Below are 21,433 nucleotides of genomic sequence, written 5' to 3'. Positions count from 1 at the left end.
TTTATTTATTTATTTATTTATTTATTTATTTATTTATTTATTTATTTATTTTACAGTAGGCTCCATGCCCAATGTGGGGCTTGAACTCAGGACCCTGAGTCAAAATGTTATCTGCACACCCATAGTCGTAGCAGCATTATTCATAAGAGTCAAGAGGTGAAACAATCCAAATGTCCATCAATGGATGAATGGATAAACAAAGTGAGGTATATAATGGAATATTATTCAGCCTTAAAAGCGAAGGAAATACTGTCATTGCTGCAACAAAGGTGAAACTTTTTTTTTTTTTTTAAGATTTTATTTATTTATTTGACAGAGAGAGACACAGCGAGAGCAGGAACACAAGCAGGGGGAGTGGGAGAGGGAGAAGCAGGCCTCCTGCTGAGCAGGGAGCCCGGTGTGGGACTCGATCCCAGGACCCTGGGATCATGACCTGAGCCGAAGGCAGACGCTTAACGACTGAGCCACCCAGGCACCCAACCAAGGTGAAACTTGAGGACTTTACACTAAGTGAAAGAAGCCAGTCACAAAAAGACAAACACTGTATGATTCCACTTACATGAGGTATCTAAAGCAGTCAAACTCACAAAAACAGGAAGGAGAATGGTGGTTGCCAGGGTCTAGAGGGAGGAGGAAATGGGGAGTTGTTATTTAGTGGGTATAGAGTTTCAGATTGGAAGGTGAACAAGTTCTGGAGATCTGTTTCACAACAATGTTAATATACTTAATACTGTTGAACTGAACACTTAAAAATGTGAATGGTGAATTTTATATGTTTATCACAATTTAAAATTTAAAAATTATTTTTAAAAACTTTAACACGAATTTTATTATGAATTCTAAAAAAAACTATGCTGAAAACATTTTTTAACCTATCAGATTGGCAAAAACCCAAAAGTCTGATAACTCTCTCAGTTGGCAAGGATATGGGAAACAGTACTCTTATTCATTGCTGGGGGAGTACAAATTGGTACAATCCCTATGGAAGTAACTAAGCAATATTTATGGCACCTATTATACTCTCTGAATTTAATCAGAGATATACTGTATGCATGTATAAAATGATATATGCACAGGTTGTGAACTTCAGCACTGTTTATAACAGGAAGATACTGAAAACAACCAATATGCCCATCACTAGGTGATTGGTTAAATAAATTACAGTATGTCCATACAATGGAATACTATGCAGCTATTTAAAAATGAGGACACTTGGAGCACTGGGTGTTATGCACATACAATGAATCATGGAACACTTCATCTAAAATTAATGACGTAATGTATGGGGATTAACATAAGAATAAAAAAAGAAAAAAGAAAAAAAGGAAAGAAATAGTAAATAAATATTTTAAATATTTAAAAAAATAAAATAAAATAAAATAAATAAAAATGAGGACACTCTCCACATACTTATATGAAAAGAGATTCAACATATATTACAAATTTAAAAATTAAGAACAGTAATGTATAACAGTATTAGTAAAAAGAGAAAGGTAAGAATCTGTGTATACATTTATGTTTCCTTGCATACACATCAAAAAACTCTGGAAGGACACATGGAAAAATAATAACAGTAGTTTGGGGTCTTGAATGGGAGCTGAATGGATTGGGGACCAGCTGGGGTAGGAAGATGTTTCAATGCACACTTTTCTATGGGGCACCTGGGTGACACAGCTGATTAAGCACCCAACTCTTGGTTTCGGCTCAGATTATGATCTCAGGATCGTGAGATCAAGTCCCACATCAGGCTCTGTGCTCAATGTGGAGTCAGCTTAAGCCTCTCTCCCCCTCTGCCCCTGCCCTCCCGTGTGTGTGCTTGTTCTTTCTCTCTCTCTGTCTCCCTCTTTCTCTCAAATAAATAAATAAACCTTTTTTTTTTTTAAAAAAAATGCACTTTTCTATATATTTTAGTTTTGGAATCATGTGACTATATCATGTGACTACTCAGAAAATAAAAAACTCCCATTCTTAAAAATAAATTTCAGGGGCGCCTGGGTGGCTCAGTCGTTATGATCCCAGGTCATGATCCCAGGGTCCTGGGACCGAGCCCCGCATCGGGCTCCCTGCTCGGCGGGAAGCCTGCTTCTCCCTCTCCCACTCCCCCTGCTTGTGTTCCCTCTCTCACTGTCTCTCTCTCTCTCTGTCAAATAAATAAAATCTTTAAAAAAATAATAATAAATAAATTTCAATGGCACCAACTGACACTAATATATTAATAAAATGAATATTTACCAAGTGTCTACTATATGTCAACTAGGTACTATTTTGGACACTGGCAATATAGCACTGAACAAGACAAAGTTCTTGACCCCTCATAGAACTTATATTCTAGTGAGAAAGAATATATATGTTGATTTTATCAAAAATATACACACACATACAAATAATTCTGAATATAAATAGTATATATATTCGACTATATATATCATGTGTATGTGTGTGTATATATGTGTTTTATATATATGTATGTATATATATATGTATGTATATATATATTTAAAGATTTTATTTATTTATTTGACAGAGAGAGAGAGCAGAGGGAGAGGTAGAAGCAGGCTCCTGCTGAGCAGAGAGCCCGACACGGGGCTCGATCCTAGGACCCCTGGAACCATGACCTGAGCCGAAGGCAGCAGTTTAACCGACTGAACCACCCAGGCACCCCTAAATATATATTTTTTCATAAAATGAATTAAATTGTGCAATATTGTTAGAAGTCATTCAAGGTAAAGGAAGAGTGATGTGGTGGAAGTGGGGTAGTGATGCCTCTGAAGAGTAGGCATTTGAGTAGAGATCTGAATGAAGAGAAGGAAGAAACAATACAGGGGAAGAGCTTTCCAGGCAGCAAAGACCCTGAGGCACAAGAAAGTTTGATGTATTCCAGAAGCAATAGAAACACTTATATAGCCGGAGCAATCTGTGTGAGGAGAACAATGGTAGACAATGATGTTAAACAGATGGTCAGAAGGCAGATCATGTGGGCTTTGTAGGGCAGGAGCAAGGATTTGGGTGTTGGAGGCAGCTATTAAAGGTTTTTAAAAATATCTGAAAGGGGCCCAGAAGCCTGAGAAGAAGGTGGAGTAGGAGGACCCTAAGCTCACCTTGTCCCACAGATACAGCTAGATAATACTCACATCAGTATAAATAACCCAGAAAATGACCCAAAGACTGGCAGAATAAACTCCACAACTAAATGTAAAGAAGAGGCCACATCAAAGAGGGTAAGAAGGGTGGAGAGGACGTGGGAAGCTAAAGGGACCGGCAGGACTGTCTGTCGGAGGGAGGGATCCGCGAACTCAGAGAAGGGAGAGAAATAGACTATGACACTGGGAAGCCTGCATGGGGAAGATGAATCCTCATAATATTTGGCTTTGAAAACTAGAGGGGCCAAATTTTGTGAATACTCACAACCAGCAGGACTTAAAGCCTGGAATTTTAAAAATCTTCGTTCTGGGCAAGCCTGGAAAGTGATAGGAAACTGAGCCCCTGCCCTTAGAGAGACAACACAACAAACAGCCCAGGGAGATACAACATAGAAGCAGTAGTTTGAAAAATGCCTGGGGCATATGACAGGGAGAGTTATTTACTCATCTTAGAGACTGTCCTGGAGAATTAGGGACTGCAGGGAGAGCCCTGCAGGAACAAAAGAGCTGGCAGGTGCCATTTCCCTCACCCGCACCCCCCTCTCCCAACTTGCTTACACCAAGACCTGTCCCCCTCTTCAGTCAAGCTTGCCTCTGTCCAGGACTGCAGGTCCCCTCCCCAAGAAGACCCAAGCAAAGCCTTGCAAACACCATGTCTCCTGACCCATGCACTTTCCGGGGCCTCAGTCCTGGCAGCAGTAGCAGTGGGTACCCCTCTCACAGAGGCCCTGCACACACCATGTTAAAATTGCATGCCCCACACCTGAGTATTTTTATGGTTAGAGAACCATTGAACAGCCAGCCCCATCCCAGCAGTAGAGGCATGTCCCTTCTTCCCTGTGTCCCAACGTTGTGGGCACTGCAGCCCTGTCCTGGAGCATGTTGTGGATCTGCCTGCTCTGATAGGCTTTTGGCTAGAGCCCACTCAAACCAGGGCCACAAGTTTGGCAGTGTGCAAGCAGCCCTGAAAGGGGCCAGCATCACTCCAGAGACTTCTGCCCTGGGGAGAGGGAAAGATAACCACACAAATAAGTTAGACTGTGGCTCCACAAGTGGGCTGGGGCAGATAGCTGGTCTGACTACAGGCCCCCTCCACCAATGAAAGCTTCTCAGGGGACAACACAGGGAAAGTGCCCTGTAGTTGGTGCTACTGCATCTCTGGCAAATGCCTGATCTGACTAAACTCAAGCCCAAGGCAGCCCCAGATTGGCCCACTAACAACATAGGGATCAAACCCTGCCCACAACTGTTAGAGAACCATTGAAGATGACCGGACTGAAGGAAAAAGTGGCTCAGCCACAATAGCAGGGAGCATGCAACACTCATAGGAGACACCCCTGAAGCATCAGGTTCTGGTGAACAGGGGATATTTTACTGCAGGGCATACAGGACCCCTTCTTCATAAAGCCACTACTTTCAAGAGCGGGAGACATAGCTGACTTTCCTAAAACACAGAAACAGACACAGAGAGTTAGACAAAAATGAGAAGACAGAGGAATATGTCCCAAATGAAAGAACAGGACAAAGTCACAGCAAGAGAACTAAATGAAACAGAATAAGTATTATGCCTGGTAAAGAATTTAAAGTAATGGTCATAAAGATACTCATTAGACTTGAGAAAAAAAGTGGAGGCATCAGTGAGACCATTAACAAAGAGATAAAAAAAAAAATCAGAGGTGAAGAATACAATAAATGAAATTAAAAATACACTAGATGGAATAAATAGTAGACTAGAGGAAGAAGAATGAATCAGCGATCTGCAAGAAAGAGTAATGGAAAAGCTGAACAGATGAGAGAAAAAATAATGCAAAATGAGAATAGATTTAGGGAAGTCAGCAACTCCATCAAGCATAATAACATGCACATTATAGGGCTCCTGGAAGATGAAGAGAAAGAAAAGGGGGCAGAAAATTTCTTTGAAGAAATAATAGCTGAAAACTTGCCAAATCTATGGAAGGAAACAAATTCAGGTCCAGAAGGCACAGAGATCCCCAACAAAATCAACCCAAAGAGGTCCACACCAAGACACATAGTAATTAAAGTGGCAAAAAATAGTGATAAAGAGAGAATTTTAAAAGCAGAAAGAGAAAAGAAGACAGTTACATAAAAAGGGGGAAACTTGTCAGGCTATTAGCAGAAACACTGCAGGCCAGAAGAGAGTGGCATGATATATTCAATGTGCTGAAAGGAAGAAATCTACAGCCAAGAATACTCCATCCAGCAAGACTATCATTCAGAATAGAAGGAGAAATAGAGTTTCTCAGACAAACAAAAGTTAAAAGAACTCATGACACTAAACCAGCCCTAGCAGAAATGTTAAAGGGGACTCTCTGAGTGGAAAGGAAAGACCATAAGTAAAAGTAAGAAGAGTAGGAAGCACAAAAGCAATAAAAATAACTATATCTGTAAAAATCAGTCAAGGGACTCACACACACACACACAAAAAGGATGTAAAGTATGACACTAGATACCTAAAATGTGGGAGGGAGAGGAGCAAAGAATGGGCTCAAACTTAAGCATCCATCAACTTAATATGGACTGTTATATGAAGAAGATGTTATATACAAATGTAATGGTAACCACAAATCAGTAATAGATATGCAAAGAATAAAGAGCAGGAAATCCAAGTATGTCACTAAAGAAAGCCAACTTATTATGAGAGAAGAGGGCAAGAAAAGGAACAGAGAAGTACAAAAACAACCATAAAAAAGTGACAGAATCAAAATAAATACATATCTATAAATAATTACTTTCAATATAAATGGACTAAATGCTCTTATCAAAAGACACAGGGTGACAGAATGTATTAAAAAACAAGACCCATCTATATGCTGCCTACAAGAGACTCATTTCAGACTTATAGACACATGCAAATTGAAAGTAAGTGGATGGAGACACATTTATCATCATACAAATGGATGTGAAAAGAAAGTCAGGGTAGCAATACTTAAAGCAAACAAAATAGACTAAAAAAAGACTGTAACAAGAGACAAAGAAAGACACTATGTAATCATAAAGGAGACAATCCAACAAGAAGATATAACAATTGTAAGTATTTATGTACCCAATATGGGAGCACCCAAATACATAAAACAGTTAATAACAAACATAAAGGAACGAATCAATAACAATACAATAACAGTAGGGGACTCTAACACCCCACTTACATCAATGGACAGATCATCCAAACAGAAATCAACAAGAAAATAGGCTTTGAATACACACTGGACCAGATGGATTTAACAGATATATTCAGAATATTCCAACCCAAAACAGCAGAATACATTTTTTTCAAGTGCACATGGGACATTCTCTAGAAGAGGTCACACATAAGGCCACAAAACAAGTCTCAATAAATTCAAAAAGATTGAAGTCATACCATGCATTTTTCTGATGATAATGCTATAAAACTAGAAATCAACCACAAGAAAAAAATCTGGAAAGAAAGACCACAAGTACATAGAGATTAAATAACATGCTACTAAACAATGAATGGGTCACAAAGAAATCAAAAATTACATGGAGACAAATGAAAATGAAAACACAACAGTCAAAACCCTTGGGATGCAACAAAAGTGAGGGTAGTTTATAGTAGTACAGGCCTACCGCAAGAAGCAAGAAAAATCTCAAACAACTGAACCTTACATCTAGAGGACTTAGAAAAAGAACAAACAAAATCCAAAATCAGCAGGAAGGAGATAATAAAGATTAGACCAGAAATAAATGAGAAACTAAAAAAATAATAGATCAGTAAAACCAGGAGCTGTTTCTTTGAAAAGATCAATAAAATTGATAAACCTCTAGCCAGACTCAGAGAGAGAGAGAAGACTCAAACAAAATCAGAAATGAAAGAGGAGAAACAACAACAGACATCACAGAAATATAATTTTAAGATAATATTATAAAAATTTTTATGACAATAAATTGGACAACCTAGAAGAAATGGATGAATTTCTAGAAATGTATAATCTAGCAAAACTGAAGCAGAATTCTGGAAATAGAAAATTTGGAGAGAGTGATTATCATCAATGAAATTGAGTCAGTAAGCAAAAAACAACCAACAAACAATAGTCCAGGACCAGATGGCTATACAGTTGAATTCTACCAAACACCTAAAGAAGAGCTAATACCTGTTCTTCTCAAACTCTTCCAAAACAGACAAGGGGAAGGAAAGCTTCCAAATTCATTCTATGAGGCCAGCATTACCCTGATACAAAACCAGATAATAAAGATACCACCAAAAAAGAGAACTACAGGCTCATATCTGTGATGAACATAGATGCAAAAATCATCAACAAAATATTAGCAACCTGAATCCAACAATACATTAAAAAGAAAATCATTCACCATGATCAAATGGGATTTTTCCCCCGGATGCAAGGATGGTTTAATATTCATGAATCCATCAACATGATACATCACATCAAGAGAAAGGATAAAAACCATATGATCATTTGAATAGATGCAGAAGAAGCATTTGACAAAGTACAACATCCATTCATGATAAAAACCATCAATAAAGTAGGTTTAGAGGGAACATACCTCAATATATTAAAGGCTTATAAGAAAAATCCATAGCTAACATCATCCTTAATGGGAAAAACTGAGAGCTTTCCCCTAAGGTCAGGAATAAGACATGGATGTTCACTCTCACCACTTTTATTCAACATAGTACTGGAAGTCCTAGCCACAGCAATCAGACAAGAAAAAGGAATAAAAGGCATCCAAATTGGTAAGGAAGAAGTAAAACTTTCACTATTTGCAGATGACATGACACTATATGTAGGAAACCTGAAAGACTCCACCAAATAACTACTAGAACTGAGAAATGAATTCACTAAGGTCACAGAATACAAAATCAATGTACAGAAATCCAATGCATTTCTATACACTAATAATGAAGCTGCAGAAAGAGAAATTAAGAAAACAGTCCCATTTACAACTGCACCAAAAATAATAAAATACCTAAGAATAAACTTAACCCAAGAGGTGAAAGACCTATACTCTGAAAACTATAAAACATTGATGAAAGAAATGGAAAGACATTTCATACTCATGGATTGGAAGAACAGTTATTGTTTTTTTTTTTTTTTTTAAAGATTTTATTTATTTATTTGAGACAGAGAGAATGAGAGACAGAGAGCATGAGAGGGAGGAGGGTCAGAGGGAGAAGCAGACTCCCTGCCGAGCAGGGAGCCCGATGCGGGACTCGATCCCGGGACTCCAGGATCATGACCTGAGCCGAAGGCAGTCGCTTAACCAACTGAGCCACCCAGGCGCCCCAAGAACAGTTATTGTTAAAACGTCTATACTACCCAAAGCAATCTACAGATTTAATGCAATCCCTACCAATAGCATTTTTCACAAAACTAGAACAATCCTAAAATTTGTATGGAACCACAAAAGACCCCCAACGGCCAAAGCAATCTTCAAGAAGAAACAAAACTGGAGATATCTCAGTTCCAGACTTCAAGTTATATTACAAAGCTGTAGTAATCAAAACAGTATGGTACTGGCACAAAAAAAGACCTATAGTTCAATAGAACAGAATAAAGAACCCAGAAATAAACCCATGATTATATGGTCAATTAATCTTCAACAAAGCAGGAAAGACTATCCAACGGGAAAAAGCCAGTGTCTTCAACAAATGATGTTGGGACAATGGGACAGCTACATACAAAAGAATGAAATTGGACCATTCTCTTATACTATACACAAAAATAAACTCAAAATGGATCAAAGACCTAAATATGAGACCTGAAACCATAAAAAATCCTAGAAGAGAGCCCATGCAGTAATTTCTCTGACATCAGCCATAACAACATCTTTCTAGATATGTCTCCTGAGGCAAGGGTAACAAAAGCAAAAATAAACTATTGGGACTACATCAAAATAAAAATCTTCTGTACAACAAAGGAAACAATCAACAAACCAAAAGACAACCTACTGAATGGGAAAAGATATTTGCAAGTGACATTTCCAATAAAGGGTTAGTATCCAAAATATATGAAAAACTTATACAACTCAACACCAAAAAACCAAAGAATTAAAAAATGGGCAGAAGACATGAACAGATATTTCTCCAAAGAAGACATACAGATGGCCAACAGACACAGGAAAACACACTGAACATCACTTATAATCAGGGAAATGCAAATCAAAACCACAATGAGGTATCACACTTGTTAGAATGGCTAAAATCAAAAACTCAAGAAACAAGTGTTGGCGAGGATGTAGAGAAAAAGGAACCCTTGTGCAGTGTGGATGAGAATGCAAACTGGTACAAACACCGTGTAAGACAGTATAGAGGTTCCTCAAAAAATTAAAAATAGAACTATCATCTGATCCAATAATTGCACTACTGGGTATTTACCCAAAGAATATAAAAACACTAATTTGAAGGGATAGACACACCCCTATGTTTTTATCTATCTATCTAGAGTATTATTCAGCCATAAAAAAGAATGAAATCTTACCATTTACAGTAACATGGATGGATCTAGAGAGTACAATAAAGCAAAATAAGCCAGTCAGAGAAAGAGAAATACCATACAATTTCACTCATATATGGAATTTAAGAAACAAAACAAACAAACAAAGAAAAAGTAGACAAACTAAAAAACAGACTCTTAACTATAGTGAACAAACAGATGGTTACCAGAGAGGAGGTGGGTGGGGGATGGGTGAAATAGGTGAAGAGAATTAAGAGTACACTTATCATGATGAGCACTGAATACTGTATGGAATTGTTGAATCACTATATTGAACACCTGGAACTAATATAACACTATGTTAACTACCCTGGACTTAAAAAAAAAAGAAAAAAAAAAGGAAAGGAAGGAAAAGGAGCAGCCTTCCCAACCCCACTCCCATAACAGGAGGGGGCATGACTCAGCAGACACCTGGGGGTGAGGATAGCACCACCTGTGGCTCAGGGTTTGTTTGAGGTCCCAAGTCCCTTCAATCTGGAAGCAATGAACCGAGGTTTCATCTGTGGCCTTGTGTCCCTTCCTAGTGCCCAAAGGGCTTTCACCCAGACCTCAGGCTTGGATAGAATCCTAAGTATATAATGTAACAATTAGAAATAGAAAAACATACCGTAAGAAACTTTTTTTAAGATTTTTTTTTTTTTTTTAAAGATTTTTATTTATTTTTTAGAGAGCGAGCGAGAGAGAAACAGCATGAGAGGGGAGAGGGTCAGAGGGAGAAGCAGGCTCCCCGCTGAGCCGGGAGCCTGATGTGGGACTCGATCCCAGGACCCTGGGATCATGACCTGAGCCGAAGGCAGACGCTTAACCATCTGAGCCACCCAGGCACCCAAGATTTTATTTATTTATCTGACAGAGAGAGAGAGACAGCGAGAGAGGGAACACAAGCAGGGGGAGCGGGAGAGGGAGAAGCAGGCTTCCCGCTGAGCAGGGAGCCCGACTCAGGGCTCGATGCCGGGATCCTGGGATCACGACCCTAGCCGAAGGCAGATGTCTAACGAATGAGCCACCCAGGCGCTCCACCGTAAGAAACTCTTAACCACTGGAAACAAACTGAGGGTTGCTGGAGGGGGCGGTGGATAGGGTAACTGGGTGATGGGCATTAAGGTGGGCACGTGATGTAATGAGCACTGGGTGTTATATACAACTGATGACAATGAACTCTACCTCTGAAACTAATAATACACTATATGTTAATTAATTGAATTTAAATAAAAAATAAATTTTTAAAAATAGGAAAACAAATTTAAAAATATCCAAAAGGGGCTTGACTTAAGAGTTAGCCAGTACACCTGTATGGCCTTCCAGGTGTTAAAAGAGTGAAATATTTCTAATTGCATTAGGAAATAGCTGCTTCCCTGGTAACAGTGTCACCTGCCATGTTGGCTCCTTTCCTAAGACCCTTCTTTCCCAACTCTTGCCCCATAAACCAACAACCATAAATAACCTGGCCCAGGAGAGGTTGTTGAGTGGGAGGAGTTAATCAGCTCAGGAACCGAGAGTCACTGAGATTCAGCAAGCTAAAGGGTGAATAAAGGTTTTACTTCATTATAGTCCTAGAACCCACTTAGGACACTGTATCTTGGGCTTCTATCCCACCAAATGTCAGTCGGGGCCCAATTCCATCACCTGCGCTCCCACTCAGTCCTGCAGGAATGTGAGGCAGGCTAGAGAAACAGACTGTCCCTGAGATCAGAGGTGAAGGTAGAGGCAAGGGGAAACCCAGTGTACTTCTCCAAAAACAATCTGTGTCCTCAGCACTCCTTGATCAATTTGAAAGGCTACTGGCTAGCAGCCAGCATTTATAACTTGTATATATCAATGACATCAAAATTTGCTTCTAGATTCAAAGTCACAAAATTATCCTGTACCAGGAATTTTTTAAAAATACATATGGCAAAAGATAAATAGAAAATATCAATTTCTCCAACACTAAATGCAACCTTAACATTCCCATAGCTGCACTCAATAAAGTCGATGTTTGGGTAACAACGTGTGTAGTTCCTGGACTGTTTACCTCAACATAGAACTGCAACAGCTGAGATACAACAATTCCAATTTCATATAGGAAATTTATTTTACATGCCATTGTACTGGGAATTTAGTCTGGAAAATTAGTACACATGTCAAAATCTTAAAAACAGATTTCTTTAAAGTCGCATGAAATTCCTAAAGCTGCTTGCCATTTACATCTATTTCACAAAGTTCCTCCTCTTTGAAAACACATGATGCTGCTCTTAAAACTAGGCTCTCAACAGCTTATTACACTGTATTCGGTTCTACTTTATTCTGATTCATTTCATTTCTTTGAACCACAAAACCTCCAGTTTAACTATCTGCAAGTATTACATATTTGCTACCATAAACTTGTAACATGAACCTAAACTAAAGGAAAAGCAGCTGGAAAGAACATGAGGGAGAAATCTAAGCACTACCTAGAAATAATCTCTGGGCACCAGATACATATTTGCTCACTTTTATTTTCTGACCGTAAACATCTTCACTTAACCAAAGACAAGACATTAAAAACCATCTTATGCAAGCAGGACCTGTTTTAGCAGAACATTTGCTGAAAATTTCATGGTTTTCCTTTTCATTTTTAAAATAAAACTACTTGTGAAATGCTGAAATTTTCTTTTAAGTAGGTCTACTTACACAAGATTTAGCACCCGGCAGGACCTTAATTTAATCTTAGATGGGAATTATTCCCACACTCTTTTTATATTCGAATATATTTTTAAAAAATTACTTACCCTACAGCAAGCTGAAATCTGGACAGACAGCATGAAACTACCGGCAGCCGCCTATTTCCTCACAGACTAAACTTTGTTCTCTTCCTGGCTGTTTCTGGATCAGGTTCACACTGATACACATTTACTGCGGCCTTGGAAGCTACCACCCAGCGGGAGTGAGGTGGGAGGGTCTGTTAATTTAACTGCTGCTTGACAACCTGGCTTAGTCCTTAAGTGTTTGCCTTCGGCTCAGGTCATGATCCCAGAGTCCTAGGATCAAGCCCCCCATCAGGCTCCCTGCTCCACGGGAAGCCTGCTTCTCCCTCTCCCACTCCCCCTGCTTGTGTTCCCTCTCTCGCTGTGTCTCTCTGTGTCAAATAAATACATAAAATCTTAAAAAAAAAAAAAAAAATCTCATCATCTCTGATGGCGGGGCTTTGGTTTCAGAGGACATTTTTTTCCCATATGTTCCTGGGGGAGAAAAACTAATATAGTCGTCCTCTGAGCTTCAAAAATCATGCTTTCTCCCTTTCATACGTTTGCTCTCCTCCTCAGAACCTATACATTGTGCAGTCATGGCAAAAAGAGGCCAGGAAGTCGCTTCTCTACCATAGTCCCCGGCACCTCCACTCTCCCTCTTTTACCAGGTAGGGGAATAACACCGAGTTCTTGTTAAACTTAGTTCTTTTCTGACATTGAAACCACCTGCTTCCCTAAGAATAAAGTGAGAACGTGGATCCCAAAATCTGTTCTTTGCAAGATAAAATGTTATGCTGCTTCATCCCCTTCCACATCCCTAAGCTTCTTTCCCTTCTGAGCTACTATATTTCTGTAATTTGTAGCATTAGCTGTTGAAGCAGAAACCATTTATTATGCACTTACTGCACTAATCACTTTATAAACATTATCTCATTCTCTCCTAGGCAACATATTTGGGGATCATCTTCAATTCTTCTTAATCTGCTTCTCTATCCAATTAGCCCCTTCACTATCCTGGTGATCCTCTGCAATAAGAACAGTGGTGGGCAGGATAATGGTCCCCCACAAAGATGTCCATTTTCTCATCACCAGAATCTGTGAATATGTTACTTTACATGGCAAAAGGGACTTAGTCAACGCAGTTAAGGTTAAGGACTTTGAGACGGGGAGATTATCCAGATGGGACCAATCTTTTCACATGAGCCTTTCCCAGCTGTGGCCAGAGAGAAGCAATGTGAGGACTGGACTTGCTTCTGCTGGTTCTGAAGGGGGAGGTAGGGGGCCGCTAGAAGCTGGAAAAGGCAGGAAAACAGACTCTCTTCTAGAGCCTCCAGAAAGGGATACAGCCCTGATGATACCTTGGTTTTAGCCTATTGAGATCTGTGTTGATTTCTGACCTCAGAACTGTAAGGTGATGAAAGTACATTGTTGTGTTCTTTTAGTCTGCTAAATTTGTGATAATTCGTTATGCTAGCAATAGAAAAATAATACAGGTACTTTAATTTCAAAATTAATTTCCTTTGAAAATATAATACCTAGAACTGAATACTACACTCCAAATGAGTTCTGATGAAGAAAAAAATAATTGTGGGACTGTTAAATGCCTTAATCTGATGCTGTAATTTTATAAATTAATAAAGGCAACTGAAGATTTCAATTGTAACACATTATATTCTTAAGTTGGTGGATTTTTTGTCACACAAACTTCATCAAGCCAGCTGCCTGACTCTACCCTCATTTTCTTTCAACTAATTTTGGAGATGAAATGCAGAGCTTTATATTCACTTTAATTGAAGAATTTCTCATTGGTTTTAGCCCATCCTTCCAAACTATTAAGATAATGTTGAATCATGCCTCTGTACTGTCATAGAAAGTATCCTTATGAAGCCTAACTTCACTCATTCATTCATTCATTTATCTATTTAAGATTTTATTTATTTATTTATTTTATTTTTATTTTTTTTAAGATTTTATTTATTTATTTGACAGAGAGAGGGAGAGAGACAGCGAGAGAGGGAACACAAGCAGGGGGAGTGGGAGAGGGAGAAGCAGGCTTCCCGCCGAGCAGGGAGCCCGATGCGGGGCTCGATCCCAGGACCCTGGGACCATGACCTGAGCCGAAGGCAGACGCTTAACGACTGAGCCACCCAGGCGCCCCAAGATTTTATTTATTTTTTACAGAGAGAACAAGTAGGGGGAGCAGCAGAGGGAGAGGGAGAAGCAGGCTCCCCACTGAGCAGAAAACCTGATGTGGGGCTCGATCCCAGGAACCTGGGATCATGACCTGAGCTGAAAGCAGACGTTTAACACACTGAGCCACCCAGGCGCCCCCTAACTTCATTTATTTAATTCCCATGTATTCATCAAATTATTAGTAAATAAATATTGAGCAGCAAGATCGAAGACAGAGTTCTGAAATGGATAACAGTTTTGTTATTACTTTCAGTTTGACATTGATCCATGAATCAGAACTCTTTAGTTACACAAGTTTGATCAGCTACAAAACCACTTACTCTCATAAACTTACTTTTTAAAAATTTCTCAAACATATCAAGAGAATAAAATGACTTAATAAAGATGTGTCCACAGCGTACTAGAACTCTACTGGAAAAGGAGATGTGGTTAGTTTGATATGAGCAAGGTTTGTTTTTTTTTTTTTTTGGTAGTTCGGTGTTGTCTCTTAATGATTAACATTTCCTTTTTTAAGAGTTTACAAACTATCAGTTAATTATTGTTTCCAGAAGTCTACCTGAAGTTAAAAGAAAGTTTATCCAATTGAGGGCAGTGACAACTTCTGTCTCAGAAGGGGAGACGCAAGTGGTGGGGAAAAAGGAGAAACACGACGAAAGAAGGTGTGGTGGAAGGAATGAGCATAGTGTGCCCTTGGGAGGGTATAAAAACTAGACTGGTCAGAGCAGTAGTGGTTATGGAGAGTAGTGTGAACTGGGGTTGAAACATGATGTAAAGTCTTAAAAAGGGGACTAGGCCTGCAACCTAATATATCACAAAAATAGACAGAATTAAAAGATCTTAAAGCAAGAAAGTAAAATGAGTACTTTAATAACCTAATTGAAAAATGGGCAAAGCATATGAACAGTTCACAGGAGAAAATGAAATGGCTCTTAAATATATGTAAATATGTAAAAACCTTATTATAAGACAAATGCAAATTCAGGGCGCCTGGGTGGCTCAGTCGGTTAAGCGTCTGCCTTCTGCTCAGGTCATGATCCCAGGGTCGTGGGATGAGCCCCGCATTGGGCTCCCTACTCAGCGGAGAGCCTGCTTCTCTCTCTCCCACTCCCCCTGCTTGTGTTCCCTCTCTTGCTGTGTCTCTCTCTGTCAAATAAATAAATAAAATCTTAAAAAAAAAAAAAGGACAAATGCAAATTTAAAGTACAATGACATAATTTTAAGCTATACTTTAACCTATCAAATTGCAAACTTCAAAGTCTATTAAGACACAATGGTGAGGCTATGGGTAAATAATGGAAGATAAAACGGTGGGAACTCAGGGCGCCTGGATGGCTCAGTCGTTAAGCGGCTGCCTTCGGCTCAGGTCATGATCCTAGAGTCCTGAGATCGAGTCCCACGTCGGGCTCCCTGCTCAGCGGGAAGCCTGCTTCTCCCTCTCCCATTCCCCCTGCTTGTGTTCTGCTCTCGCTGTCTGTCTCTGTCAAATAAATAAATAAAATCTTAAAAAAAAACAAAAAAACGGTGGGAACTCTCTAAAATGCAAACTGGCCATCAAATTATGAGTGCATATACCCTTTCACCCAGCAATAACGAAAAACATACACATGTAAAATGACATATATTCATGGATATTCACTATAGCAATGTTTGCAAAAGTAAAAGATGTCAATCAGTAGGGACTGGCAAATCAAATTGCAGAACAGATATCCAATAGGATCCTGAAATTTTTTTTAAAAGATTTTATTTATTTATTTATTAGAGAGAGAGAGCGCACATGAGAGGGGGGAGGATCAGAAGGAGAGGCAGACTCCCTGCCTAGCAGGGAGCCCAATGCGGAACTTGATCCCGGGACTCCAGGATTATGACCTGAGCCAAAGGCAGTCGCTTAAGCAACTGAGCCACCCAGGCGCCCCAGATCCTGAAATTTTTAAAAAAGGCAACTTTGGTTACTGATAAAAAGTGATGAAACTATATACCAAGTTAAAAAAAGATAGCAGTATATTTAGAATGCGACTATTTGTGTATGTTTGAAAGTGTGTGTATGTGTATGTGAGTGTGTGTGTGTGTGTGTGTGTGTGTGTACTCAGAGAATCTCTTAGGAAGAACATCCAAGAAGCCAGAAACAGTGGGTTGTCTTTAGGGAAGAGACAGGATAGTTATGGTTCAAAGGTAGGAAGGAAACTTCTATATCCTTTTGTCCTTTTTGAATTCTTGCCAAAGTTGGTATTAACTATTCAAAAATTTGATAGATGTGCTAAATAGCAATGTTGCATCCTGGAATAGAAACAGTACAGTAGTAAAAAATCTGGTGAAAACTTAGTCTGGATTTTAGTTAATAGTCATGTACCAATGTTAATTTCTTAATTTTGACAAATAAGCCATAGATTAAAGATGTTAACATCAAGAGAAACCGGGTGAAGGTATTATTTTTGCAGCTTTTTTAAACCTAAAAGTATCTCAAAAATAAAAATTTACTAGAACAAGAAATAAACTGGGGTGTCTGGGAGCGGGGCTCAGTCGGTTAAGTGTCTGCCTTCAGCTCAGGTCATGATCCCGGGGTCCTGGGATCAAGCCCTGAGGTAGGCTCCCTGCTCAGCGGGGAGCCTGCTTCTCCCTCTCCCTCTGCCCCTCCCCTCAGCTCGTGCTCACTTGCACGTGTTCTCGCGCTCTCTCTCAAATAAATAAATAAAAATCATTTTTTTAAAAACAACAAGAAGAAACAAATTAACGTTTAAAAAGTTATTAGGGCAGCTGCGGTGGCAATGGCTTGGAAAGAGGAGAGATTAGAACCAAAGAGGCCAAATGGGAAACTGTGGGAGTAATCTTGGCATGAGGTGCATTGGGGTAAAAGTCATGAAAATACAATGAAATGAACTAATGCAGATACAAGATATATTTCAAAAGAAAAAAATGAACAAAATATTTACAAGAGCAGAGAGCAGAGATAAGATCAGTGATACCAGTGACAAAAGATGAAAATGAGAGGAGGAGGCTTGTTTAAAGGGGAATGAGATTCATTTTGTTCATTCAGTAAGTATTTGCTAGTACCCCCTCCCCATGCCAGGCTCTATGCAAGGCCCTGGGGATGTGAGTGAGTTTATAAATCCCAAGTATGAATTGACCCTAAAATGTCCAAGCTCAATTGTCCAAAAGGCATCTGGATATTACAGGGGGAGTGTTCTGGTGAGAGGATCAAACTGGGATAGCTGAGAAAGGTGACGGAGACAGAGAAAGAAGAAGCTAAAACTGAGCCGTGGGACAGAAACACAATTAGGGGAAGAGAGGAGTAGCAAAGAAGACAGGGAAGGAATGGTCAAAGGGTATCGAGAATAAGTGGGATAGGGCAATTTCCTGGAAACCAAGATAAAAGAAAGATCAGAGAAGAAGGGTTCCATCAAATGCACTGTTCAAAAAAATGAGGATCTACAAAAGTCCACAAGACAGTTAAAAAGGGAGAAATCGATGATGGCAAAGGAGGTCGCTCAAGAGAACTTTTTCACTTTCAGGAAAGCCTAAATGGAATCGGATTACAGAAGTCACAATTTTCTTACAAGAAAGCACTTCTAACTTAAAGGCCTTTAGGAAATGGGATTCCATTTATTATCATGCTTCTCAAACTGAGGTACTTGAAACCACAGGGTAGATCTGTATGCAACATCAGTTTTATTTGGAGAAAAATATATTGAAACCAAAGAAAGCAAAATTTGAGCTCTGAAGACAAATCCCGAAATTTCAAGCATAGAATGTCTTTTTTTTTTTTTAAGATTTTATTTATTTATTTGAGAGAGAGAGAGAATGAGAGAGAGCACATGAGAGGGGGGAGGGTCAGAGGGAGAAGCAGACTCCCTGCCGAGCAGGGAGCCCGATGCGGGACTCGATCCAGGGACTCCAGGATCATGACCTGAGCCGAAGGCAGTTGCTTAACCAACTGAGCCACCCAGGCGCCCAAGCATAGTATGTCTTTACAGGAGGTCACCTTCCTACTTCTAGAGCTACAGATTCATTCTCCACTTCTTTAAAGGGGTTCTTGGGTAGAGATCTGAGAAGCACTGATATAATGGCCAGCTATGCTGAAATGTATCCTTGCTATTGAAATTCAGGATGCCTATAATTTAAAAAATAACTTTATGAACTATGGCCTCACATGGCAAATTACAATAAATATTTCACATTCCAGGAAGAATAATGAACAAAAAATCTTGGGAGTTTACCATATTTACCACTATTTGCTATTGCTATTTATGTAACCATATATTATTTATCCTTTATGTCTGTAGCTAGAGAGCTTAATTACATGCTTAGATGGAAGTCACAGTGTTAATTATACTCAAATGCTTAATCAATACTCCTTGAGAATGATGAATACATGACATACTAAGAACCAACCAACACCACCATACATGCATACATATATATATATATCTATATAATTTATATGTGTATATATGTGTGTGGCACACACACGTACTATAAACATAGGCGTTAATACAAGAATTGGTGACTGTGCTTCTAATTTATATAAAAACAACTAAAATCCTGCCTTATGTGTAGTACACAGTATACCAGTAGAAGGGAAGTACGGTTTGCATACGTAATTCTCTGCCAAGTAAATTAAAATGTTACTTTGGCATTAGGTCATCATATACCAGGCTAAGCATAAATTTGAAAGCTTTCCTCTGATATTTTCCATCAACTTTTAAACAGCTTCGGAGTATAGGCCACAAGGCAATGCTTCCCATCAAGTAAAGATTTTTTTACTATCTTTTGTGTGAGAAAGCCATTAGAGCGGTAACAGTGTACTAATATACAGGAGCTTCTTGCAAATGTCATGGAAAAACTATGTGGGGTTGGTGATTTTTGTAAAATCAAGTGTCTAGTCTAATGTTATCTGAATGGAGAAATTATCATCATTTATTATCTTAATCAATTCTGATACTTAGACATTTTTACTGTTTAAAAGAAAATCAATTTTAAGAACAGTCAAAACAAACCAGCTTCTTTTATAAATGTTTGGGTTTTTAAACTACAAGTTATGTAACATATAAGCTCTCATACTGTGTCTTGTATACATTGTCTCAAGGCTAAGAAATAAAAAGCTAATGCAACACTAAACCTGGAAGACAGAATTACAGCTCTCACAAGTATTTCAGCTCAGGCTGTTGGCTTTCATGATTAATAACAACTATGGGGGCATGTTATCACTTCTCAACATCATCCATGGCCTGTAACTCTCTGCTGTCACCCTGTAAAGGAATTTTGACTTTATCATATTTTGAGAAAGCAAATCTGAATTGATATCCTAAGGTATAATAAATTATTCTCTTCTCCTACTTGACCTTTATAGTCATGAGATTGGTTGAATTCTCAAGGATTCCTTTTCCATCTTAAATATATATTCATGGAATGTGAATTGATACAAGCACTTTGAATGTCAAGTGAATGGAATTATTAATTATTATTCTCAAGGATTCCCTTTCCATCTTAAATATATATTCATGGAATGTGAATTGATACAAGCACTTTGAATGTCAAGTGAATGGAATTATTAATGGATAATAATAATTATTATCAAGTAATACCATGCAATTTGGTATTACCTAGAAGAGCTGAAACAGATTTCTACAACCAGCGATTCAACTCCCAGGCACACACCCTAGCAGAGCTTCTCAACTGCTATGCCATGGTGCCCAGGTACTCAATGAATAGGTTACAGATGTGCCCAGATACAGATCTCCTCAGCTCTCTAACCAAGCAGAAGCTTCCAGGCCAGAGGTACAGCTTCATTCTTTTAATGCAGTATATGGAACAGATATTTTCTATCACTTTCTATGTGTGCCATGACAGGGAAAAGGTTGAGAAACACTGACAGAGAAGCTCTTGCACATGCGTAGCAGATATAGAGACAGGAATATACGTATATATAGGAGCAATATTTGTAGTACTGAAAAACTGGAACATCTCAAATGTCTATCGATCAATTCATCTGCTAGTAAGTTCTGGAATACTTATACAATGCAATATTCTACAGCAGTGAAAACTAATGAGCAATATCTATATGCATTGACATAGATAAATCTAAGAGTCTAATGCTGATTAAAAAAAAAAAAACAGTAAGGCCCAGAAAAATACATACGATATGATTCCATTTTTATAAAGTTCAAAAACACATAAAACTAACCAATATTCACAGTATGTGATAAAAAAAAAAACAGTGACAAAGGTAAGAAAATTATTAACAAAAAATTCAGAACTTTACCTCTGAGGAAGCAAGAGAAGTTTGGGAGAAGAGAGGAGTATATAGGAGATATTAAAGGTAAAGATAATAGTGCTTTTTAAAAAACTAGGTTACAGGGAAACAAATGTTTTCCATATAGTTATTCCACAAGCCTTACAGATATTTTACAGACATTTTGTATCTACTCAATATTTAATAAGCCTCTTTTATAAAAGTTCTGCTTTGTCCAAAAGTAGTGAATGCATCTGCCTTCCCTGCAACAGTGTGAAGGACATGGAATAATTGGGACAGAAAGCAGGAAATTATACAGGATGTTGTAGGTCAGACACCAAACGTGTCTCACACATGAGTGCAACTCACACATGAGTGCAACAATAAAAGATTTAAAAGCTAAACAATAATTAAAATGAAAATTAAATTTAATATGCTATCATTTTATGAGGTACCACATATGCAAATTTTAACATTAACTAAAATATGGATTTAAAGAATTGGGACCGAATTAACTGCCAGCTTATGGATGAATAACTCCTCTTGGAATTTTCTAAACAGTCAATGTTTCATTGTGTATTTAGAACACACAAAAGACATTTACAGAATGACAATACTTTAATTCATCATATATATCCAGCAATGTTTGCTTAGTCAAATGCCTGTCTGTTTGTC

At 38.5% G+C, this 21,433-nt stretch overlaps 1 protein-coding gene across 1 annotated transcript in view; it reads right to left on the bottom strand.

Moving 5' to 3' along the window:
* Positions 1–21,433, bottom strand: part of MAP3K13 (mitogen-activated protein kinase kinase kinase 13) — a 165,665-nt gene that overhangs the window by 121,747 nt on the left and 22,485 nt on the right. The window contains exon 5 of the mRNA XM_034999750.1: positions 560–620. The gene's annotated coding sequence lies outside the window, so the exon portion shown is untranslated. The remainder of the gene's footprint in view (positions 1–559; positions 621–21,433) is intronic.

The sequence above is a fragment of the Mirounga leonina genome, unplaced genomic scaffold (assembly GCF_011800145.1).
Source record: "Mirounga leonina isolate KUSES-001 unplaced genomic scaffold, KU_Mleo_1.0 Mir_115, whole genome shotgun sequence".
Classification (NCBI taxonomy): Eukaryota; Metazoa; Chordata; class Mammalia; order Carnivora; family Phocidae; genus Mirounga; species Mirounga leonina.
This window is presented reverse-complemented; position numbering and strand designations above follow the sequence as displayed.